Below are 25396 nucleotides of genomic sequence, written 5' to 3'. Positions count from 1 at the left end.
TGCAACATTGTTGTATATACCTGTAACTATTCAATACATATACACCTGTAACTATTCAATATGTATATACCTGTAACTATTCAATATGTATATACCTGTAACTATTCAATATGTATATACCTGTAACTATTCAATACATATACACCTGTAACTATTCAATATGTATATACCTGTAACTATTCAATATGTATATACCTGTAACTATTCAATATGTATATACCTGTAACTATTCAATATGTATATACCTGTAACTATTCAATACATATACACCTGTAACTATTCAATATGTATATACCTGTAACTATTCAATATGTATATACCTGTAACTATTCAATATGTATACACCTGTAACTATTCAATGTGTATACACCTGTAACTATTCAATGTGTATATACCTGTAACTATTCAATGTGTATACACCTGTAACTATTCAATGTGTATACACCTGTAACTATTCAATATGTATATACCTGTAACTATTCAATATGTATACACCTGTAGGAGGATCCTCAGTGTGTCATACCTGTGTGAGAGTCTTCTGTCTGTGTGTCACTGTCCTATCAGGTCCTACCTGGACATATCAGGGTCCTACCTGGGTCCAACCTGGACCTATCAAGGTACTACCTGGGTCCCACCTGGACCTATCAAGGTACTACCTGGATTCCACCTAGACCTATCAAGGTCCTACCTAGACCTATCAAGGTCCTGTCAGGGTCCTACCAGGTTTAATCTGGACCTGTCAGGGTCCTACCAGGTTCTACCTGGACCTGTCAGGGTCCTACCTGGGTCTGGATTACTGCAACTCGCTGTTGGCTGGGCTCCCTGCCTGTGCCATTAAACCCCTACAACTCATCCAGAAAGCCGCAGCCCGTCTGGTGTTCAACCTTCCCAAGTTCTCTCACGTCACCCCGCTCCTCCGCTCTCTCCACTGGCTTCCAGTTGAAGCTCGCATCCGCTACAAGACCATGGTGCTTGCCTACGGAGCTGTGAGGGGAACGGCACCTCCGTACCTTCAGGCTCTGATCAGGCCCTACACCCAAACAAGGGCACTGCGTTCATCCACCTCTGGCCTCACCTCGCCTCCCTACCTCTGAGGAAGCACAGTTCCCGCTCAGCCCAGTCAAAACTGTTCGCTGCTCTGGCACCCCAATGGTGGAATAAGCTCCCTCACGACGCCAGGACAGCGGAGTCAATCACCACCTTCCGGAGACACCTGAAACCCCACCTCTTTAAGGAATACCTAGGATAGGATAAAGTAATCCTTCTAACCCCCCCCACCCCCCGTACCTGGGTCCCACCTGTACCTGTCAGGGTCCTACCTGGTCATACTTGGACCTGTCAGGGTCCTACCTGGGTCCCAGCTGGACCTGTCAGGGTCCTACCTGGTTCTACCTGGACCTATCAGGGTCCTACCTGGGTCCCACCTGGACCTGTCAGGGTCTACCAGGTTCTACCTGGACCTGTCAAGGTCCCACCTGGGTCCCACCTGGACCTGTCCGGGTTCTACCTGGTCCTACTTGGACCTGTCAGGGTCCTACCATGTTCTACCTGGATCTGTCAGGGTCCTACCAGGTTCTACCTGGATCTGTCAGGGTCCTACCAGGTTCTACCTGGATCTGTTAGGGTCCTACCAGGTTCTACCTGGACCTGTAAGGGTCCTACCTGCATCTACCTGGATCTGTCAGGGTCCTACCTGGGTCCCAGCTGGACCTGTCAGGGTTCTACCTGGTCCTACTTGGACCTGTCAGGGTCCTACCAGGTTCTACCTGGACCTGTCAGGGTCCTACCAGGTTCTACCTGGATCTGTCAGGGTCCTACCTGGTTCTACCTGGACCTGTCAGGGTCCCACCTGGGTCCCACCTGGACCTGTCCAGGTTCTACCTGGTCCTACTTGGACCTGTCAGGGTCCTACCAAGTTCTACCTGGATCTGTGAGGGTCCTACCAGGTTCTACCTGGATCTGTCAGGGTCCTACCAGGTTCTACCTGGATCTGTTAGGGTCCTACCAGGTTCTACCTGGACCTGTAAGGGTCCTACCTGCATCTACCTGGATCTGTCAGGGTCCTACCTAGTTCTACCTGGATTTATCAGGGTCCTACCTGGGTCTACTAGGACCTATCAAGGTCCTACCTAGTTCTAGCTGGACTTATCAGGGTCCTACCTGGGTCTACTAGGACCTATCAGGGTCCTATCTGGTTCTACCTGGACATATCAGGGTCCTACCTGGTTCTACTAGGACCTATCAGGGTCCTACATGGTTCTACCTGGACCTGTCAGGGTCCTACATGGTCCTACGTGGACCTGTCAGGGTCCTACCAGGTTCTACCTGGACCTGTCAGGGTCCTACCTGGTTCTACCTGGACTTGTCAGGGTCTTACCAGGTTCTACCTGGACCTGTCAGGGTCCTACCAGGTTCTACCTGGACCTGTCAGGGTCCTACCAGGTTCTACCTGGACCTGTAGGGTCCTACCTGCATAACCTGGATCTGTCAGGGTCCTACCTGGTTCTGCATGGACTTCTCAGGGTCCTACCTGGGTCTACTAGGACCTATCAGGGTCCTACCATGTTCTACCTGGACCTATCAGGGTCCTACAAGGTTCTACCTGGACCTGTCAGGGTCCTACCTGGTTCTACCTGGACCTATCAGGGTCCTACCTGGTTCTACCTGGACCTGTCAGGGTCCTACCTGGACCTATCAGGGTCCTACCTGGTTCTACTAGGACCTATCAGAATCCTACATGGTTCTACCTGGACCTATCAGGTTCCTACATGGTTCTACCTGGACCTATCAGGGTCCTACCTGGACCTATCAGGGTCCTACCTGGTTCTACTAGGACCTATCAGGATCCTACATGGTTCTACCTGGACCTATCAGGTTCCTACATGGTTCTACCTGGACCTATCAGGGTCCTACCTGGACCTATCAGGGTCCTACCTGGTTCTACTAGGACCTATCAGGATCCTACATGGTTCTACCTGGACCTATCAGGTTCCTACATGGTTCTACCTGTACCTATCAGGGTCCTACCTGGATATTGCAGTTGACAAACAATTCCTCCACAGTCTTCCTGTCTCTCTTGTGTAGTCCAGCGTGATGCATGCCGATACCAAACGCCAACGTCAGCTTCAGGTTGGACTCCCTCACCGTGGCGATGATGTCTGTCATCTGGGTAACATTAACTAATCACAGCATGAGACTTCACCTCATCAACCCACGACAGCACAAGACCTTATCTTCTCGACCAATAGAGATACAGTAAACCAGTAGACAGTGTAGGACTAGAAGACACATCCATGACGAAGAAGACACTGTTGGACATGAGCAGGGAGGGGGGCTACGGAAGGAGTGGAGAAAAGGGAGGTGGAGAAAAAAACTGAAAACAACATGTGGGACAGAGAAAGCAAAACATTTGAGAGGGTTTTACAGGGAGAGTTACAGGGAGGACGAGGGGTACATGTTCACAGAGGAAGGAAGGCGGGAGAAGAGCTAACTGCAGCAGAGGAAGTAATAGAGAGATCATAAGGCTAACTAGGGCAGAGAGGAGACGGAGGGCGGGAGAAGAGCTAACTGCAGCAGAGGAAGTAATAGAGAGATCATAAGGCTAACTCGGGCAGAGAGGAGACGGAGGGCGGGAGAAGAGCTAACTGCAGCAGAGGAAGTAATAAAGAGATCATAAGGCTAACTCGGGCAGAGAGGAGACGGAGGGCGGGAGAAGAGCTAACTGCAGCAGAGGAAGTAATAGAGAGATCATAAGGCTAACTCGTGCAGAGAGGAGACGGAGGGCGGGAGAAGAGCTAACTGCAGCAGAGGAAGTAATAAAGAGATCATAAGGCTAACTCGGGCAGAGAGGAGACGGAGGGCGGGAGAAGAGCTAACTGCAGCAGAGGAAGTAATAGAGAGATCATAAGGCTAACTCGGGCAGAGAGGAGACGGAGGGCGGGAGAAGAGCTAACTGCAGCAGAGGAAGTAATAGAGAGATCATAAGGCTAACTCGGGCAGAGAGGAGACGGAGGGCGGGAGAAGAGCTAACTGCAGCAGAGGAAGTAATAGAGAGATCATAAGGCTAACTCGTGCAGAGAGGAGAGGGAGGGCGGGAGAAGAGCTAACTGCAGCAGAGGAAGTAATAGAGAGATCATAAGGCTAACTCGGGCAGAGAGGAGACGGAGGGCGGGAGAAGAGCTAACTGCAGCAGAGGAAGTAATAGAGAGATCATAAGGCTAACTCGGGCAGAGAGGAGACGGAGGGCGGGAGAAGAGCTAACTGCAGCAGAGGAAGTAATAGAGAGATCATAAGGCTAACTCGGGCAGAGAGGAGACGGAGGGCGGGAGAAGAGCTAACTGCAGCAGAGGAAGTAATAGAGAGATCATAAGGCTAACTCGGGCAGAGAGGAGAGGGAGGGCGGGATGGAGGGACCCCCACGGAGACTGAGGCAGCTAGCGCCAGCCGCCTGTCACTCAAACCACAGGGACTCCAGCAGCTACACGGCCAGTACAGAAACACAGCAGGGAGCAGCATATATCACTGGAACACACACACACTGCAGGGCCAGTTCAACACACCCAGGGCTAAAAATACACATACAGTAAATGTCAGGTTCTCACAAGGTAACTGTTCCTAGGCCAATCTAGAAAAAAGAAACGCACACCTTTAAAGGCGAGGTGCTGGCTAGCGGAGTAGAACACTAGAAAATAAAGGAAAGCCGCACACTCTAAGAGCTCAGATGCAAAAATGTAATAACCAACGTTTCGACAGCGAAGCTGTCTTCATCAGGGTATCATCACACACTGTGAGATGAGTCATTTATATAGTGTCAAGAGACACACAGGTGTTTGTAATCATGGCCAAGTATGGCCTAATATCATTGGTTAACTCAAATATTTAAAAAAATGGCATACAAAGAACATACAAAAAGACAAACAAATGGATAGCATACGATCATAGCATTTGTAGTCTAAAATGTATCTAACAAACAATTACAATGGCAAAATCACAATTATCACAAGAATGGCTTCAGATCAAAGTCTATGTTGAGACCGAAGGGAGCAAGGGTCTTTAAATTAAAGATCCAGGCAGCTTCTCGTTTTAACAATAAATTATCAAGGTCACCCCCTCTCCTCGGGAGGGTGACATGTTCGATACCAATATAACGCAGAGACGAAATCGGATGGTTTGCTTCCAAAAAGTGGGCCGCAACTGGGTAAGTTAAGTTTTTGCACCTAATGGTGCTACGATGCTCTGAGATACGTACTTTTAATTCACGCTTTGTTTTACCCACATCATTTTTACCACAAGGACAAGTTATAAGATAAATAACTGCCTTAGTGGAACACGTAATAACACCTTTGATTGGGATCGATTTCCCTGTTTGTGGGTGTTTGAAGGATCTACATTTATAAGTGCCATTACACTTGTAATTTCCATCCAGTAGGGGCGCAAATAGACGTTGTTCAGGAATATCTTGGGGTGGTAAATCAGAGTGTACCAATTGGTCTCTGAGATTTCTGCCCCGCGAGAATACGACCAAGGGAAGATCAGAAAACACATTAACGAGACTATCATCATATTTCAGAATGTGCCAATGTTTGTGAACGATTCCTTTAATTTGTTCAGAGCACTTTGAATAGCGGGTAGTGAGAATGCAAGAATGCGTCTTTTTGCGAGACTGACCTTGAAAAAGGTCATGTCTCGTTTTGTTTTGAATTTTCTCAATGGCAATATTAATCTGATCATTGTTGTACCCCCTCTCCTTGAACTTATCCTGAGTCTCAGCCATATTTCTGTCGAAATCTGATTGTTTAATACAAATTCTTGTGATTCGACAGAATTGGCTGTAGGGCAAACAATTTTTCAAGGGAAGTGGGTGACAACTATCAGCCCTCAACAAACTGTTACGATCAGTAGGTTTCCTGTAAAGATCAGTGTATAGAACATTATCTTCACACAAGATCAGAAGATCAAGAAAACTGATTTGACGTGTATCAGATTGCATAGTAAATCTCAAATGTTCAGAACAGGAGTTAAGAAAAGCATAAAACGCCTGGAGCAGTTCTGCATCACCCCTCCATAGAACAAAAATATCGTCAATATACCGTTTCCAAATAATGATGTTAGGCAAGAAAACATTTTTGAGAGGGTTGAAAATGGATTGTTTCTCCATGTAACCCACATAGAAATTAGCATAGTTGGGAGCCATGGGGGATCCCATAGCAGTACCCTTCGTCTGAATAAAGAAATCATTTAGAAACATGAAATAGTTGTGTGAGTACTATTTCAGCCAATGTTACAATGCAGGCACTGGAAGGTAGCTCAACTGTTCCTAGGCCGTCATTGAAAATAAGAATTTGTTCTTAACTGACTTGCCTTTTTAAATAGAGGTTAAATAAAATAAAACAATATATACAGTATTAAGGACTAGTGTGTGTGTGTGTGTGTGTGTGTGTGTGTGTGTGTGTGTGTATTTTACGAGTTGGGGTTTGAAGTCAGTCTGAGCTCTATATTTCGCGCTCAGAACACAGGCTTGGTGTGAAAGGCGAGCAGCCCCATAAAACATGTTGATATCCATCTTTTACAACGCCAAGCCTACTGTGACTTCATAAGGCCCAATATGAGGGATTATTCACCAGACACACATCCAACACCGTTCTGCTCAGCTCTCTCTCTGTCTGGCAGCCCTGAGCAAATACATTGTTTTACTGTTTTTTAATGTGTGTGAGAGAGATAGCAGGAGAGAGACAGCATTAGCTAGTGTGTGTGTGTGTGTGTTTGTATTTTAAGAAATTCTCCTTGTTTATGAGTCCCTATATGTCAGACAGACATGTAAAGTTAATTACTGCCCATCTTCTATCAGAGCACATTTTCTCATCTTGAAATAATCCTGAAGTATGCAGTGAAAATAATGGGATATGACACAGGCGTTTCCTGTAGAAGTTGGTTTGAGTTCCCTCTGTAATTACACTCAAACCAATGCTTAGAGAGAGAGAGAATATCAGGAGGAGGAAGGAGAGGACGAGAAAGGAGAGAGCAACAAGCAGCAGAGGATGAGGAATAGGAAGACTGGAGGAATAGAACAGTCAGAGGAGATAGAGAAAGAGAGAGACTAAGAGAGAGCGAAAGAGAGAGCGAGCGAGAGAGAAATACTGTAGATGTACAAAGCTCTGATTACAGGGTTAGTTCCACTAGGAGGTAACAAGCATAAGCCTGGTCACCTGAGTCTCGTCCTGGTGCAGCCACTGTTTGGGGTCGTCCTCGGTGGCCAGGAAGGCTATCAGGTCTAGAGCTGTCAGACGAGTCTGTCGTCGCGACGACACAAAGATCAGAACAGGCTTGGCTGGAGAGTGACTGCGAATCGCTGGAGAGAGAGAGAGAGAAAGAGAGAGATAAAAAGAGAGAGAGAGAAAGAGAGAAGAGAGAAATATAAAGAGAGAGAGAGAAAGATAGATATATATATATATAGAGAGAGAGAAAGATATATATATATATATAGAGAGAGAGAGAAAGATATATATATATATATATATATATATAGAGAGAGAGAGAGAAAGATATATATATATATAGAGAGAGAGAGAGATAGAGAGACAGAGAGATATATATATATATATATATATATATATATATATATATAGAGAGAGAGAGAGAAAGATATATATATATATATATATAGAGAGAGAGAGAGAGAAAGATATATATATATATAGAGAGAGAGAGAGATAGAGAGACAGAGAGATATATATATATATATATATATAGAGAGAGAGAGACAGATATATATATATATATATATATATATATATATATATATATATATATAGATAGAGAGAGAGAGAGAGAGAGAGATGGAGAGACAGAGATATATATATATATATATATATATAGAGAGAGAGAGAGAGAGACAGATATATATATATATATATATATATATATATATATATATATATAGAGAGAGAGAGAGAGAGAGATGGAGAGACAGAGAGATATATATATATATATATATATATATAGAGAGAGAGAGAGAGAGACAGATTATATATATATATATATATATATAGAGAGAGAGAGAGAGAGACAGATATATATATATATATATATATATATATATATATATATATATATATATATAGAGAGAGAGAGATAGAGAGGGGGGATGCACAGCGTAGTTGCATACTTAGTGTGTGTTTCTGTGTGTGGTATAGTGTACCTTGGAACTCAGGCTTGTTCATGCTGGCCATGCGGGGGCAGTAGTGCTGTCCTGGGAAGCCGTGGATGTGAACCTCCAATGGGACGGGACGCACAGAGGGCCGGAAGTTAAACAAACCCACCTGTAAGAGAGGGGGAGAGGCAAAGAGACAGAGAGAGTTAGACAGTGGATGAAAGAGAAACATATGGACATAGAACCATAGAAAGAGAATGAATGTCTTCTCTCAGTCAGTCTGTCAGTGAGAGAGAGAGAGAGAGAGAGAGAGAGAGAGAGAGAGAGAGAGAGCGAGAGAGCGAGAGAGAGAGAGAGAGAGTGGATGAATGAGAACCAGAACAAGAGAGCGAGACAGAGTGATAGATAGATAAAGTGAGTCCAGCTGGAAGCAAGGCCCATCTGGGTGTCTAAAGGTTTGTCATTGTCCGGGGGAGAGGGACAGGGAACTGAGCGCTTTTTGTCTGTTGTGCTCAGAGGCTCGCTGGGTAGGGCAGCAGTGCATTGTGGTGTGTGGAGTGGCCAGGCAGGGCAGGCGCGTGTGTACACATATCTAAAGGCCTGGATAATGGATTGGGCATCTAAACCCAGCCAACATCCCCAGTCTAAACAGCCCGATTTATAACCAGACAATCTGCAACAGTAACACAACGTTTAGACAACCAATACCGTCACAGAGAAGACTGGAATGGTAGGATACAGTTGGAATTTGAGCGCAATGTTTGAAAAGCATTACAAATGACGTTATGGTAACACTTTATAATAACTTTCAGAAATAAGCAGTTGTAAATGCTTATGAATGCTTTATAAATGTTATATAAATTGTATATCTGCTGAAAAACTTTTAATCTCAAAAAGAAAATACTGAGTGAATGTAAAGAGTGTTTGTCTACATGTGGTTTTCATGTGTGACTGGGGTCATGTTGGACATGCAGGCATACATGAGTTCCCATGTCTCTCTGCGGTGGACAGGGAGCTTATTAAATACCCTTCTGATATCATTACTGCTATTATTATTATTATTATTAAAGGACTGTCAAGTCATCTGTCCGCAGTGGTACCGTGATTTCTGTTGATTACCAGAGCAACTCCAGCATGGCTCCAGAGAAACAGGACTCCAAACCATTACCGTGCTGTGGTCAAAACTATTACACGGATTCCCTGCCGAAAACATCAGTATAATTCTAATAACTCTTATTACATACATTTATCAAATATGAAAAGGGGAGGCGGATACATGAACACTAAAAAACACTGGCTAACACTACAAATGTGGTCACTGGTTGGCTTGAGAACAGAAATGTCAATTACAACACCTCAAACTGATGACAGAGACATGAACTCTATCTGAACACAGGACAGGAGGTCAAAAGGTGAAAGGATGAGCAGGTTTAAACTACAGGAGATGTCTTGTCTATGTGAAACTGAGACTAACGTGATGGTATGATCAGGGTAGAACACTGTTGTAATGCCTGATTCAGATAAGAAGCTGATCATAGGTCTGAGCCTAAGTGCAACTCCTACCTGGGGCGGCGTTTCACGATGCTTGTAGTGTCTAGTATGTGGTTGCTATGGAGAGCATGGTGGGCCGTAGACAGGCCCACCACGCGGACAGTCTTGTTGGTGTGGGAGGAGATGAAGTTGGTCCTGGACACTATGACCTCCAGCACAGGACCTCTGTCCTCCCCTGGTATACAGACACAGTGGTATGGTCCAGTGTGAGAAAGTTTGACAAAGCATTTCACTATGGAGAGCAGTATTATTATTAACTCTTTAGAATTCTATAAGAATGTTGTTTGTATGAGGGTTAAAGTTAAGGCTCTATAGAACGTTCTGTTTGTATGAGGGTTTATGAGGGTTAAAGTTAAGGCTCTATAGAAGGTTCTGTTTGTATGAGGGTTTATGAGGGTTAAAGTTAAGGCTCTATAGAAGGTTCTGTTTGTATGAGGGTTTATGAGGGTTAAAGTTAAGGCTCTATAGAACGTTCTGTTTGTATGAGGGTTTATGAGGGTTAAAGTTAAGGCTCTATAGAAGGTTCTGTTTGTATGAGGGTTTATGAGGGTTAAAGTTAAGGCTCTATAGAAGGTTCTGTTTGTATGAGGGTTTATGAGGGTTAAAGTTAAGGCTCTATAGAAGGTTCTGTTTGTATGAGGGTTTATGAGGGTTAAAGTTAAGGCTCTATAGAAGGTTCTGTTTGTATGAGGGTTTATGAGGGTTAAAGTTAAGGCTCTATAGAAGGTTCTGTTAGTATGATGGTTTATGAGGGTTAAAGTTAAGGCTCTATAGAACGTTCTGTTTGTATGAGGGTTTATGAGGGTTAAAGTTAAGGCTCTATAGAACGTTCTGTTTGTATGAGGGTTTATGAATGTAAAAGTTTAGGCTCTATACAAAGTTTTGATTGTATGGGGTTTGAAAGGCAAGAACCATACCCATAGATATTAAAGATCTCTCTATATGATTCTAGATAGAATTAGGCTGTGGTACCTAGCAGGTGGATCTCATCGATGATGAGGATGGCTACTTTCTGGACGTAGCTGCGGTTCTACCAGGAGCGACTCACGCCATCCCACTTCTCCGGTGTGGTCACGATCAGGTCGGCCGTGGCGATGGCCTGCATGTCTGGAGTCACATCACCTGTCAGCTCCACGACACTAGGGACGAGGAGAGAGGGAAGGAAAGGAGGGAGAGAGCAAGAAAGAGACAATAGATGGATGGATAGATGGATGGATGGATGGATAAATGGATGGATGGATGGATGGATAAATGGATGGATGGATAAATGGATGGATGGATAGATAAATGGATGGATGGATGGATAAATGGATGGATGGATGGATACTACAGCTGATGGCCATTGACAGATGTGAATGCAACAGAAATGCCATGGTTATAACCAAGTCTCACTCATTTCTTCCCCAGTTTTTCCTCTATCCTGATCTTCTAGTCCTCAATCCTCTCCCTGACCAGAGCTTTCAGAGGGGCAATGTACACCACCTGAGAACACACAGATATAAACAGAGAGAAATGTATAGCGATATAGAAAGAGAAAAAGAGAGAGATAGAGTGAAGGGGGGGCTCACAGACCTTAGAGGTAGGGTAATGGTTGAAGACTCTGAACATGGCCATCTCGGCAGAGATGGTTTTACCGGAGCCCGTTGGCGCCCCCAGCAGGACGTTGGTGTCGGTGTGGTAGATCTGTGTAGATCTGTGTCTGGATGGGATTGAAGTGGGTGAACTTGTACAGACTCTCGTACTCCGGGTTCCCCAGGGCGGTGATGGGCAACGGCTGCAGGTCCAGCAGCTCTGAGAATCCACAGGGCAACATTGAGACAACGTATGGGTACATTTGTCAAGGAAAAAAGACAAAGAAAGGTGTATGTGAGAAGTATGAAGAGTTGTTTCCTCTGTACACCTCTGAGGGTTGGTCTGTCTGTGTGTGTGAGTCTGTTGTACAGTACCAGTATGTGGGGGATGTCTCTCAGGCAGGATGAGGTGTTGGAAGTTGATGATGCAGACAGCCTCTGAGCCCAGCCAGCGGTCTGACACAGCGCTGATGTAGTACTGGGAGGGCATGGGCTCAAAGATAGGGATGGTGAACACCACCTGTTGGGGCTCCCCACTCACCACCTGGAAAACACACACAAGGTAAGAAAGACTAGGCTCAACCATATCCACTGATACAGGGTCAGATTTATTCCATACCCATAATGGTTAAGGTTAGGATTAGGGGTCAGGTAATCTGATCCTAGATCTGTAGTTAGGGGCAACTTCTGCCTCAAGGGAAGTTAATGGTACCCAGAAACCCACCTGTTTCTTCTGTAGGAGCAGGTACTCTGAATGGTAGATGTGATCGTTGATGAGGTCCTCCACCCACAGCCACCAGGGCTCTCCCACTGAACCATGACACTAAGAGAGGAGAGGAGAGGGAGAGGAGAGGAGAGGAGAGGAGAGGAGAGGAGAGGAGAGGAGAGGAGAGGAGAGGAGAGGAGAGGAGAGGAGAGGAGAGGAGAGGAGAGGAGGAGAGAGGAGAGAGGCAGAGGAGAGAGGAGAGGCAGAGGAGAGGAGAGAGGAGAGGAGGAGAGAGGAGAGGAGGAGAGAGGAGAGGCAGAGGAGAGGCAGAGGAGAGGCAGAGGAGAGGCAGAGGAGAGAGGAGAGGCAGAGGAGAGAGGAGAGGCAGAGGAGAGAGGAGAGGAGAGGAAGGCAGAAGCATGAAGAATCGGTGGCATTAGAAGATCAGAGTACTCCCAGGTTGTTTAACCAGATAGTAGCAATTCAAATCAAAGCAATGTAATTGTGTATTTGTTAGTAGGTGCGTGTGTTGTGGTGCATATGTGTAAAACCTTCAGGAATGGGTTTTGGGCCCCCTGTAGAACACTGTATGCAAATTGGTTTCCACTGCTGTGGAAACAACTGCTGGCTGGCTAACAGACCACAGGTCCAGGAGACTGGTTTATGACACATGGAGAGAGGAGACAGTCCAGTTTCCACAGACAAACACACTAAAACAACAGCTATAATGTAATCTTCTGGCCTGGTCCCTAGTCCTCTTGCGTAAATGTCTAAAGATATCAGGGACACTACTCTTGATTAGGGCTAGGAGTTATTCCCAACCATGTGACCTGAACCAGGAACAATTCTGGGTCCTACTCATGGTAAATGCACAACATTCGGATGACCCCAAAATAGAAAAATACTAAAGGGAGTGGGGAAACGCGCATTAATATTACAAAACGACATCCAACTCCTGTCTGTTTCCCTATTAGAATGAGTCATTATCCTGGAGTCCATGGCTTGGGTTAGAGTTAGGGAGATCTCATGTGTCTCTACATGTGTCGTGGCTAGCTTGCGTGTGTACATATGCAGCAGGGATTACTGGCTAAGCTGGGGGTGTTCCATAACAACTCTCCCACGAGCAGAGCATGCATCGCTAATCACACAAACATTCATCTTCATACACAGCCTGGCTACAACAGGCCTCCTATTCCACCCCGACTCCCTTACAAAACTACAGGAGTCATCTGCCTCAATGATATTCTCCAATCACCATAGAGATCATATAGCCTAACTCACATGTAGTATTAAAGCCACAGGATAATAGTACAAGAAGGTGATGCACCTAAACACTGATCTAGAATCAGCCATCTCCCCTTTAAATAAACCTTAATTTGAACCATCAAAAGAAAAAAAGAGCCCTTCAACCAGTACACTTCCAGAGGTAAAGTCTGTGATGAAAGGGAAACGGTGATGGGAATCAGACGCTGCAGCGTTGTTTCAGAGCTGGCTGCTTCCCCTCGTTTATTTTCAGAAGCTATAGAGGTAGAACAGCAGCGAGATTCCCACTTTTCACTCATTACTCTACCACTGGCTGGAGGAGGAGAGGATAGCTCCCCCAGTGAGAGAGAGAGAGAGAGAGAGAGAGAGAGACATCGAGGTCATCCTAGTTGAGGTCGACATGGTTACCTGGTCGTGCCACTTGAAGTCGGGGGTGATCTGGAGGCGGACCCTGAGCACGGTGCGTGTGATTGGTTGGATTGTGGCCTCTATCAGTATGGAAGGGATCTGGTGGACACACTGCTTCACCTTCAACCCGATGTTCACGTGGTGGAGCATGTGACCTGGGACACACAGAGAGAGGGGAGTGGTATGACTACAGCATGCTGCGCGAGCGCACGCACGCACGCACACACACACGCCCACACACACACACACACACACACACACACACACACACACACACACACACACACACACACACACACACACACACACACACACACACACACACACACACACACACACACACACACACCACAATAGAATTCATGTCTAATTTGGTAGTACACCACACCTGGACCAGTATTGTCTCACCTATCTCGTCCTTCTGCATATCTTTCAGTTTGTCCACAGTGAGTTTCTTCTCCTCCAGACGGGCCAGCACGTTGTGAGGCAGGATGGAGAACTGTCTCAGGGGGTGAGCGAAGCCCCACAGACGCTTGTCTATCACTTTACACAGGTTGAGCAGGCGGTGGGTCAATGGCAGGCCAACGCTTCCTCAGAGCAATCTCAAACAGAGCCCTGACGATACGAGCTGTGTTCTACACAGGGAAGAAATACACACTCAGTTACAATTTGAGTGGCACTCTATAGTAGAAAAATAAGGACAGACAGATAGTCACAATTGGAGTAGTGTATTACAGCAGGTGTGAAAAGACAGGCAGGCTACAGTCATGCAGAGACCGAAATAATCCAACAAGATGTAGGACGATTAATCATGTCTGATCGAGAGCCGCGGGGCTGGTATGATCAGGCTCTGTTCTGAAACATGGGTCAGGCCTGGCTGTGCGATGATGGATTGCTCATGTCTGTCCTGACAGAGGGGTCAGGTGGTTGGCGCTGCTCGCTGATAAACTGGTCAGATCTGACGTGGCTGGGCTCTGATTGATTTGGGCAGGTGTTAATGACATGATGGATTGGTAGAGTCTGGCCGTGCTGGGATTGATTTGTTGGGCTTGGCTCTGTTGTGATGGATAAGTCGAGGCGAGGCTGCTATCTGTGATAGATTGGTCAGGTCTGCTTCTGTCCGGGACATGTGGTGAAGTGAGAGGATGGACAGAGACAGGCAGGCAGACATAGAGACAGGCATATAGACAGGCAGAGACACAGAAACACCTGCTGGGCCAGATGTTGATCTGCTGCTGGTTAAAAGGCCACTAGGGCAACCTCACTCCTACACCAAACCCTCTGGAGACAAAACCCTACACTCACACCCTTACTGAGCCTACACTCATACTCCAAATAACAACCAACAGCCAAAACACATCAGGCCTCATAGTCCGAGTCACAGCACCAACATAGTCCCAACCAGGGAGATTATTGAGATTGACTAACTTCATGATTAAGCTGCCTTCCTTCTCCTTGTCCGTGTGTCTTTAAGAGCATGCAGTAAACACAGGTGAACTGTGGTCTCAGGTCTCTCAGCGCTCATGTACAATAATCTACTCTCTCAGGAGAACGCCTGGTGTCTTGCGGTCAAGTGCACAGGCCTGCAGAACTGCTCTATCTATCATCCAGTTGCTAAAGCCATTGAGGAGTGTGTGGGTATGCATGAGACAGGGAGTTAGCCTCTGTCAGTGTGTGTATGTGTGTCTCTGTTGGTGTGTAGTGGCAGTATCATGCGGCAGCAGGACCTATCAGTCCTCAGCCTGGATTAACCATCAGATCCCCTCTATTCCACTATGGCTGCCTGCCTCCCGGCCACAGCCATCCAAACCGGCTGAACATCTGAAATCGGGCGAAATAGGAGCAAAGAGGGAATTTGCTGTGAACAATTCCAAATATTCAGCCACATGGGATCAGTTACCGCGGGAAACCATGGATAGATGGGTTCAGCAGAGGATGGGAAGAGGGGACGGGATGCGGGGAGAGAAAAAACTCAAAATGCAAAAAAGATTCCAGGCTATCTATCAGCCACTGTGAAATATGCACCAGCCAAACATATTACATTCCATCAGATATCAAAGCATTTGATTTTCATAAAGAGCATAATGCAGAGATGGCATGGCAGATTAACTGTGACAGTTCATGAAAGCCTCACGATCCCTCTGAAACAATGGAGATGCTGGTACAAACAGGAAACCCGTTTATAGATGTGTACTATACGATTAGTTAAGACACCATTTCTAAACCCTTATCAGTACAACAGTCTGCTCTAGGACGCGGATGGCATGTGCTGCTGGCTGAGAGAAGGGGAAGTCTTGGCAGGGGCTGCGGCCTAGCAGGGGACACAGGGGTACAGCTGAACCCCTCAGATGGGCTAGCTCAGTTTGGGGGTGAAGCAGAGTATGTACATAAGTTGAAGTTTTGTCAGGTATGGTTCAGTTTGTATGAGTGTGTGTGTATGTGAGAAACAGATACAGAGAGAGCATATGTGTGTGTAATGTGTGTGTGGTGCTGTGCCTGTAACCTACCTGTGCTACGTAGGACAGGTCTGAGATGAGGGAGAAGCTGTCCACCTCTCCCCCGCCAATGTAGGTCTGCAGTAGGATGTTGATCTTGCCGTATCCGTTCTCCACTCCGCCTGCAGCAGGCAGCTCACGGTAGTTACACAGCATCTGCTCTAGTTCCTCCTTCTCCTCATCACGCACCTGGAAACACACACACACACATACACAAACACAAACACAGTCAGGAGTCTTTCCACCTGGGTACTCAAACTATATCAAGACCTTGCTATACTGTTGAGCAGGTGTCCTGCAGCAATCTATAATGTGTGATGAGTGACCTCTCAGTGTGACCTGTGACCTCTCACCTTGACCTGTTCAAACTCCTCGGCCTTGGAGGCGATGCTGAGGATGTCAGCCTCTGTCTTCTGGGAGTTGAACAGCTCGTTGAACATCTGCATGGAGGAAGAGGTGGACAAACACAAACATGACATAAGGAACGGCTGTTATCTAGTTGTATATTGCATGTTACTGTACCACCATTCATGATGAGTTTTGTTGTAGATAATACCATGCCATATTACACCTTCACAGAAGGGTATCTATACCCGGTTACAATAATATAATACATTGGAGTACACCAAACATTAGGAACACCTTACTAATATTGAGTTGCATCCCCTTTTGCCCCCAGAAAAGACAAAATTTGTCAGGGCATGGACTCTACAAGATGTCGAAAACTTTCCACAGGGATGCTGGCCCATGTTAATTGAAATACATTCCAGGTGACTACCTCATGAAGCTGGTTGAAAGAATGCCAAGAGTGTGCAAAGCTGTCATCAAGGCAAAGAGTGGCTACTTTGAAAAATATAAAATATAAAACATATTTTGATTTGTTGAACACTTTTTTGGTTACTACATGATTCCATATGTGTTATTTCATAGTTTATGTCTTCACTGTTATTCTACAATGTAGAAAATAATAAAAATAAAGAAAAACCATTGAATGAGTAGGTGTGTCCAAACTTTTGACTGGTACTGTATGTCATGGAAAAAGCAGGCGTTCTTAATGTTTTGTACACTCAGTGTACAATACAACATAGAACATATAACATAATATCATGTTATGGAACTCTGGTGTACCTCCATGGTGTTGTATTTGATGTAAAAGTGACTGGCGGTTCTGCCCAGACAGTGGAGGCGAAGTATCCTGCCCTCTCCTCGAAGCGGATCATCCTGGCCTTGTCCAGCTTCCTGGCTGCCATCACCACCAGTTCCTTACAGTACAGCTCCAGACCTGGTCCATCTAACACAGAGACAGAACAGTTTAACCCTGCCATCACCACCAGTTCCTTACAGTACAGCTCCAGACCTGGTCCATCTAACACAGAGACAGAACAGTTTAACCCTGCCATCACCACCAGTTCCTTACAGTACAGCTCCAGACCTGGTCCATCTAACACAGAGACAGAACAGTTTAACCCTGCCATCACCACCAGTTCCTTACAGTACAGCTCCAGACCTGGTCCATCTAACATAGAGAACTAGACAATAAGAGAAGAGAGTACACAGTATGTGTGTACACGTGTGTGTGTACACGTGTGTGTGTACGCGTGTGTGTGTGTTTGTGTGTGCACGTGCGCATGAATGCGTGTGTACCTGGTAGGCCTTGTGGTTGATCCCGTAGGCCAGAGGGTTGGCTCTCACGCCTATGTACAGGTAGGTGTAACTCAGCCACCTCACTGCTTCCTCCACGTTAGTCACAGTCCCTAGTGATACCTGCAGAGAGAGGGAGAAAGAGAGAGATCAATAACATCACATTCACCTTCAGTCATTTCAGCCCGCTTACAGCACCTGGTGGAGATTCCATACTTAGCATTGATTCCTTCTCAATAAGTCCTCATTGAATCTTTGAGGTGGCTGCCATCTAGTGGTGACTTACTGTACTGTGTTCATTTTGTGAAAAGGGTATTGGTTGGAGATGAGAAGAGAACATGATTGAAGGGGGCCAGAGTGGCATCTGCTGTCAAACACAGATCGCCGTGAAATATCTGTTTAATAAAGACAAATATTCTTAACTTTTGTTTTGGTCCACCAGCTTCTAACAGCTGCAAAAACAATATTTTTTGTTATTTAAAATACATTTCACAGTGATTTAGTTGGTACGCTGATTCCCGACACTATTCAGTGCTTGTTTTCTCACATAAACTGAAATTGAGTGAACAGTGTAGAATTTTAGCAAGCAGGAAATGACAGAGCGATCTCCACTAGATAAAACAGCTTTCTCAGTTTGATAACAGATGCCTCTGCGGCGGGAGAAATCAATCGGCCAATATCACAGCCAATCACAACACTGTCTGGTTAATAACAATGTGAAACACTAACTTTCCACTATTAGCCCCAGATATATTATGGACAGTTATGAAATTACAATGCAAAAATAAAATAAAAATTATATTCTTTTTTATTTATTGGACCATGCATATAGCCTATGCATGTTCCATATTATCAGGTATGCTATTAGCAATCAGCATTATCACCTGTAGCCTAACTGATGCAGCATAGTGGCTAGAAATAATTAGGCTGAAGCATTGGGTTGCCCATCTGCATTTACCCTATTGGGCTGATCATTCATAATGATGAATTTTATGTCCCCCAAAAATTGCATAAACACAGCCTACCTGTTAGGGTAACTTGGGGTAAAACACTAACCGGGGTAACACACCACCTGCCTGTACTTCTCACAGAAACCCCTTTCCCTGATTGCCACTACTCTTGAACAACTAAGAGTTACATCTGCCTCATGGCCATTTTTTAAATCACTCCCCAAAATATTTTAAGTTAGAGTGGCGTTTTAACCCAAGTTACCCTATAATTGCCCTGTGTTACATTTAGCCCACTCTCCCCTATGCACTCACTGTGAGAATGACTGTTTAACCAAGCTGCTGCTGGTGCAGTTTGCGCATATTTAGGAGTTGAGAAATAAAGTAGGAGTGGAAACTGCTGTTTTTCCCACGATTCCATTATGAATTGTTGTGCATTGGCTGCTTGTCAGAATGCATGTTCCCCTCCCTATGGCTCTTGCAACTTCAATGTGCCTTAAGAGGAATATTTACCTTGGATAGAACGCACAACAACAAGGCGACTACGTAAATACAAAAACTATTTTACTATGGGGTTGTTTGCAGAGGAAAAGTACATTTGGACTGTTCTAGCATCTTCAATGTTTCATTTTTCTTTTGTTTAGCAGCAATGATTTTGGCATGGTGCAGCGCCACAGCTAAATGACTGCAGTGGAAACACTGGTATGATTGTTAAAGGAGAGATGTGTGATCGGTTGGTAAGACATTTCACAGCTATATTATTGACGGTGGCGTGTGTCCCTACCTCAGCGTTGAGGTTATCAGCCATGGTATCTAGGAACTGGCTCTCTATGGGGTTCTGCTGCGTGAGCAGGGTGAGGTAGTGGCTCAGCTTGTCATGTGCCGTGATGATGGTGCCCTCGCCGTACTTGTCAAACTGGGGCCGCCCGGCACGCCCGAAGATCTGCATCACATCCAGGATGCCCAGGTCCACCAGGGTACCACGCTTAGCATCGTAGATTTGGGTGCCCTGTTGTTACCACGGGAACAAGAGAGGCTGGATATGAGTGGCTTTGGAGAGATAATACAGTCCTTATGGGCAAACATGTCTGCATGTTTCAGTACAGACACCTACACGGACTTACCGTCTTCTAAGAGTGAAGGGCACATGATAGAGACTTACAAGTTCATACCTCAATCAGATGTAAAAAAAAACTCACACATACAAACTAACAAACTACCACAAGCACGCTCACCCAATGAAAGTAAGCATTTTGTTGGACAGTGTATACCATGTGTATCCTGTTCAGACGACTAACAGAACTTGAAACACGCGCGCACAAAACAACCTTGATGATGAAAGCGTGTGCAGGCAGGTTGACTCCCCAGGCCAGTGTGGCAGTACAACACAGAACCTTGAGGTAACCCCTGGAGAACATGCTCTCCATCAGGCTACGGTCAGCACGCAGCATCCCAGCGTGGTGGATCCCAAAACCATCTGGGAACATCTCCTTCATCTGCTTGTTCCTGGAACGCTGGATCTGGGGGAGAGAAGGAGAGAGAGGGAACAGTCAGAGGTGGGAGGGAAGGATCGAGAGAACACAATCAGGAGAGAAGGAAAGAGAGAACCAATCAGCACAGCCTGGGTATGCAGAAGAGAGGAAGAAGGATGGAGAGTATTGCTTTAACAAGTACGTTGTCACGCCAATAAAGCATTTCTGACTACCCCCAAGGATCAGAGGTCAAAGATACATTTTGAGTCGGACACAGTCGGCACAACATGCCAACTGCTTTATGGCTGTGTCCTTACTCAGACCTAACTCCCCATTGCAGCTGCTAGAGGGCACCATCAAGGTGTCCAGACTGCTACCCAATAGAGTTATAATCACACATCTGTAGTGTAGTTCAGACAGATCTATAAAACAGCTGTTATATTGATCCTGCTGGGCCAGTATCAGTCAGTGTCCTTTAGTACCTGATAAAACCCTGCAACACTAAGTTCAGGTTTTATTTCAGTTTTAATAGCTGCTTCTCTGTTAGTTTAAGGACCAGTAATTTAACTGAAGGTAACTACATTTCTTTTTTACCCTTGTTTCAAGTACACACAAATGCAGCACGTACACACTAAGGCATGTGCACACACACACACACACACACACACACACACACACACACACACACACACACACACACACACACACACACACACACACACACACACACACACACACACACACACACACACACACACACACACACACGTGGCTGCTGATTGAGATGTGTGTGTTGACAGGCAGAGAGGTGAGGTGGTGACCTGGTCAGGCAGTAATAATGGCCTGCTCATCAGACAGCTTTATCTCTCTCTGGACAACTAAACAGAGGTCAGAGAGAGAGCACAGAGGAAAAAGACCATTATAGCTAGCATCTGTCTGTCTGCGTGTGTGTGTGTGTGTGTGTGTGTGTGTGTGTGTGTGTGTGTGTGTGTGTGTGTGTGTGTGTGTGTGTGGTGTGTGTGTGTGTTGTTGTTGTTGTTGTTGTTGAGGGAGAGAAAGTGTTCGTGTGTACAGTACATGCGCCAAATTGCACATTGGCTCCCACTCAGATTTAAATACCAATTGTGTTTCCTGAACACCTGATTTACTTAACAAAAGGTGCATCTCAATAGGTGGTCCAGGTAAGTCATGACATGGCACAAGTGGGGGGGTTGGCCTTTCCTCTTTTGTCCTCTATTGCCCCTCTATTGTTCCTCAAGCAAGAGGTGAAGACGATGACATCACAGATTCCCATCTAAACAACTCTTCAGCTCTTCTGTTGTTCAGATCTACATAACTAGCTCCCACCACCACCACCAACAGTAATACCCACGATCACAACTCAGCATGCAATGAAGTGATCATTTACTTAGCTAGATTGTGACAGACACAATGGTTAATTGTTGATTTAATTTGGCCAGCCCTAGATTGTCATAATGTTTGGCCCCTTACTTTGACAGGCTTTGGCGGAATGGGAGGAGGAGCTGGCAGAGAGGGCGGAGGAGCAGGAGGAGCGGGCGGAGGAGCGGGCGGAGGAGCTGGCGGAGGAGCTGGCGGAATGGGTGGAGGAGCTGACGGAGCGGGCGGAGGAGCCGGTGGAGGAGCTGGCGGAACGGGTGGAGGAGCTGACGGAGGAGCTGGCGGAATGGGTGGAGGAGCTGGCGGGGCGGGCGGAGGAGCCGGCGGAACGGGCGGAGGAGCTGACGGAATGGGTGGAGGAGCTGGCGGGGCGGGCGGAGGAGCTGGCGGAGGAGCTGCCACTTACTCACACTCTACTCCACTTTACTACCGCTCTCTTTTTTCCTATCGCTCTTGCTCCATCTCTCCCTTTGTGTCTGATCAAAACATTTCCTCTGGGTACAGTACATCCAGTACAGTATAAACAGAATGTAGGTCAATGTATGGGGTGGAGGGGTTTGTATGCATATGGCATGTGTGTACAGTGTGTTATGTGCTTACATGCATGTGTCTGTAATGTGTGCGCGTGTGTGTGTGTGTGTGTGTGTGTGTGTGTGTGTGTGTGTGTGTGTGTGTGTGTACGTGTGTGTGTGTGTACGTGTGTGTGTGTGTACGTGTGTGTGTGTGTGTGTATGTGTACGTGTGTGTGTGTGTGTGTGTGTGTGTGTGTGTGTGTGTGTGTGTGTGTGTGTGTGTGTGTGTGTGTGTGTGTGTGTGTGTGTGTGTGTGTGTGACATGTGTGTACGTGTGTGTACGTCTGTGTGTGTGTGTGTGTGTGTGTGGAGAGAGGAGATGAAAGCCAGGCAGCCAGTGTGTGATAGCAGTTCTTTGTTTTCTCAGAGGGACACGGTGGGAGGCACAGCGGAACCACAAACTCAACTCAGCCTTTTACAACCTGATGATGTACCAATTAAACAGGACGATGAGAGAGAGTGGGTTGGTATGCATGACCACGGTTACATGTCAGACCGGTCCCTCAGGCTATGAGGCTACCAGACTGCAAATGAGCTATTATACTAAAATGTGTATTTTCCTTTGCAGTACTTTTCTTGCACCCGTCTGTCTGTTTATGTACAGCACTGTATTATACATCTAGTCAGAGTGTGGTTGTCAGTGTGTGAGTGTGTTACCTGTATCCGACTGTGTGTGTGTGTGTGTTTTCTCTGAGTGTGTTTCTGTCTCATTGCAGTTTATCACTCTTTGGTCTGCGCTATCAGCTTGGGCGTACAATAGTGACAGATCGTCACGACAACTCAGACACGTTCCAAAGATCATTGGCAGTGTAAAAATAGCCCCAAACGAAGGCAAATATAGACATTAATGAGCGTATTGATGTCCTGTGTAACGGCAGGCGGGCGGCGTGGAGTCCCAGGTGGCCTAGCGTCTCCGCCGCGTCTGAACGTCTACAGAGCAAAACGCTTCCCCCCGACAGACACCCTGTCAACGCAACAGGACATGAAACCCCATCAAAGACACAGTACTGTATAGTACAGAAGATGAAAGATACACTTCACTACCACCACCACCACCACCACCCCCCCCCCCCCCCCCCTAGAGTCCAGAGAGAGAGTGACAGATAAAAAACAAGATGGATGGGAGAGGGGGAGAGGGGTGGATGGGAGACAAGGGGAGAGAGACAGAGTCATCATCCTTTCATCCACATCAATGGGCATCCATCCATCCATCCATCCATCCATCCATCCATCCATCCATCGCAATGCCTGTTTCCTGTCTGCAGTCTACACTAGAGCACCTCTCAGAACCTCTCAGTACCTCTCCACTAAATGAGACTGGCCTTCAATACAAGTCAACATCTCTAACTAAAACAAGCAGTAAACCACCCAGTCTACAGCTATACTGACTCAAACTGGCTCTCAGCACCATACAATAGACCTACACCATACATACTGGTGTACACGCCATAGACACCACTTTACTGACTAGAACAGATGGCTCTAAAGCCACGATGGACTCATGGCCATGGCTCTAAAACGGCTCAATCTGGGTTCACTGGGTTCAAAAGTAATACACTATATAGGGAATAGGTGTCATTTGGGACTCAGCCCAAAAGAGGTGCGGAGGAGAGCTGCAGTACCCTAACCTGGCCACTAGGTGGCTCTTCACCTCCACAGCTGAGCTGAGCCACTGTACTGTTCTCTGGTGCTGGGTCGCTGTGACAGGCCTGCACCTTTCATCTCACAGAGAGGACCCATCAAACTGGAGAGAACAAACTAGTGGGCTCCTCAGTGTGGGTGGAGTTCTCACATAGGCACACTCACCATGCACTCGTACACTGACACCACACACATTACATGAGCACACATGCTAAGGGCACACGCATGCTAAGGGCGCACGCATGCTAAGGGCGCACGCATGCTAAGGGCGCACGCATGCTAAGGGCGCACGCATGCTAAGGGCGCACGCATGCTAAGGGCACACGCATGCTAAGGGCACACGCATGCGAAATAACCCGTATCAAAAGTAGTTAAGACAGGCCTACAGATGGTCTGACCATTCAAATGTTCCACTTATTAAGAAACTTTGACTCTTTCACTCTGATAGACATGATTTGCATAGACATGATGAACTACCTCAATAAATAACCATTATTCCAGCAGCACTCTTTATTCAAGTGGCTGCATTAAGATATCTAAGCTAGATTGACAGCCTCTTCAACCCCCGAGTCAATTAATGAACATTATGAGAGAGAAAATATACTGGAATCACTTTTGACTTTTAAAGGTAGGATAAATAATGGCAAATTATATAATTGACCTTAGAGGTGCTGTATGCGCCACGACATATGCATACGGGAGATTAAAAAACACCTATAAATATTAATGTGGGCCAATTTCCCAGCACAAATAAGTCATGCATTCTCCCTTTGTGGGCTTAGAGTGGAATCAGCCTCGTGCTCCCTCCCCCATTAATACAAGACTGACTGGTGAACGGACAGAGAGACAGACATGAGGACAGCAGGACAAACAGGACAATGGAGGAGAGAGATCAACCAACACTAATACTCTAGAGGTCTTTCTCCAACACTTTAATTGATGCTCTGCTTATTAACGTCGTAATAAGGCATTTGTAAATACTTTACTAACAATTAGTAGACTATAGCGTTTGTTGACATAGCATAAGCACATCTATATGCAATCCATTTATTACGCATAGCTCTAATCTGTATAAACCATGGAACAATGAGCTTTAATCATATACTGTGTAAACCATGGAACAACCAGCTTTAATCATATACTGTATAAACCATGGAACAACCAGCTGTAATCATATACTGTATAAACCATGGAACAACCAGCTTTAATCATATACTGTATAAACCATGGAACAACTAGCTTTAAACATATACTGTATAAACCATGGAACAACCAGCTTTAATCATATACTGTATAAACCATGGAACAACCAGCTTTAATCATATACTGTATAAACCATGGAACAACCAGCTTTAATCATATACTGTATAAACCATGGAACAACTAGCTTTAATCATATACTGTATAAACCATGGAACAACCAGCTTTAATCATATACTGTGTAAACCATGGAACAACCAGCTGTAATCATATACTGTATAAACCATGGAACAACTAGCTTTAATCATATACTGTATAAACCATGGAACAACCAGCTTTAATCATATACTGTATAAACCATGGAACAACCAGCTGTAATCAT

General features: G+C 45.7%; 1 pseudogene across 1 annotated transcript in view; it reads right to left on the bottom strand.

Annotated features, from left to right (window-relative positions):
* LOC106579054 (activating signal cointegrator 1 complex subunit 3-like) overlaps window positions 1-25396 on the bottom strand; it is a 121222-nt pseudogene that overhangs the window by 31914 nt on the left and 63912 nt on the right. The window contains exons 12-28 of the transcript XR_014382655.1: window positions 20060-20251; window positions 19516-19740; window positions 17766-17907; window positions 17272-17434; window positions 16497-16583; window positions 16156-16332; window positions 14057-14283; window positions 13649-13803; window positions 11996-12094; window positions 11647-11815; window positions 11273-11491; window positions 11096-11182; window positions 10673-10838; window positions 9730-9875; window positions 8198-8318; window positions 7206-7348; window positions 3026-3165 (exon numbers count right to left, since the gene is read on the bottom strand). The product of XR_014382655.1 is annotated as an activating signal cointegrator 1 complex subunit 3-like (transcript). The remainder of the gene's footprint in view (window positions 1-3025; window positions 3166-7205; window positions 7349-8197; window positions 8319-9729; window positions 9876-10672; window positions 10839-11095; window positions 11183-11272; window positions 11492-11646; window positions 11816-11995; window positions 12095-13648; window positions 13804-14056; window positions 14284-16155; window positions 16333-16496; window positions 16584-17271; window positions 17435-17765; window positions 17908-19515; window positions 19741-20059; window positions 20252-25396) is intronic.

This window comes from Salmo salar, chromosome 02, assembly GCF_965601325.2.
Source record: "Salmo salar chromosome 02, fSalSal1, whole genome shotgun sequence".
In the NCBI taxonomy this organism is placed as follows: domain Eukaryota; kingdom Metazoa; phylum Chordata; class Actinopteri; order Salmoniformes; family Salmonidae; genus Salmo; species Salmo salar.
The sequence above is the reverse complement of the archived record's forward strand: the minus strand, read 5'-3'. Positions and strand labels throughout refer to the sequence as shown.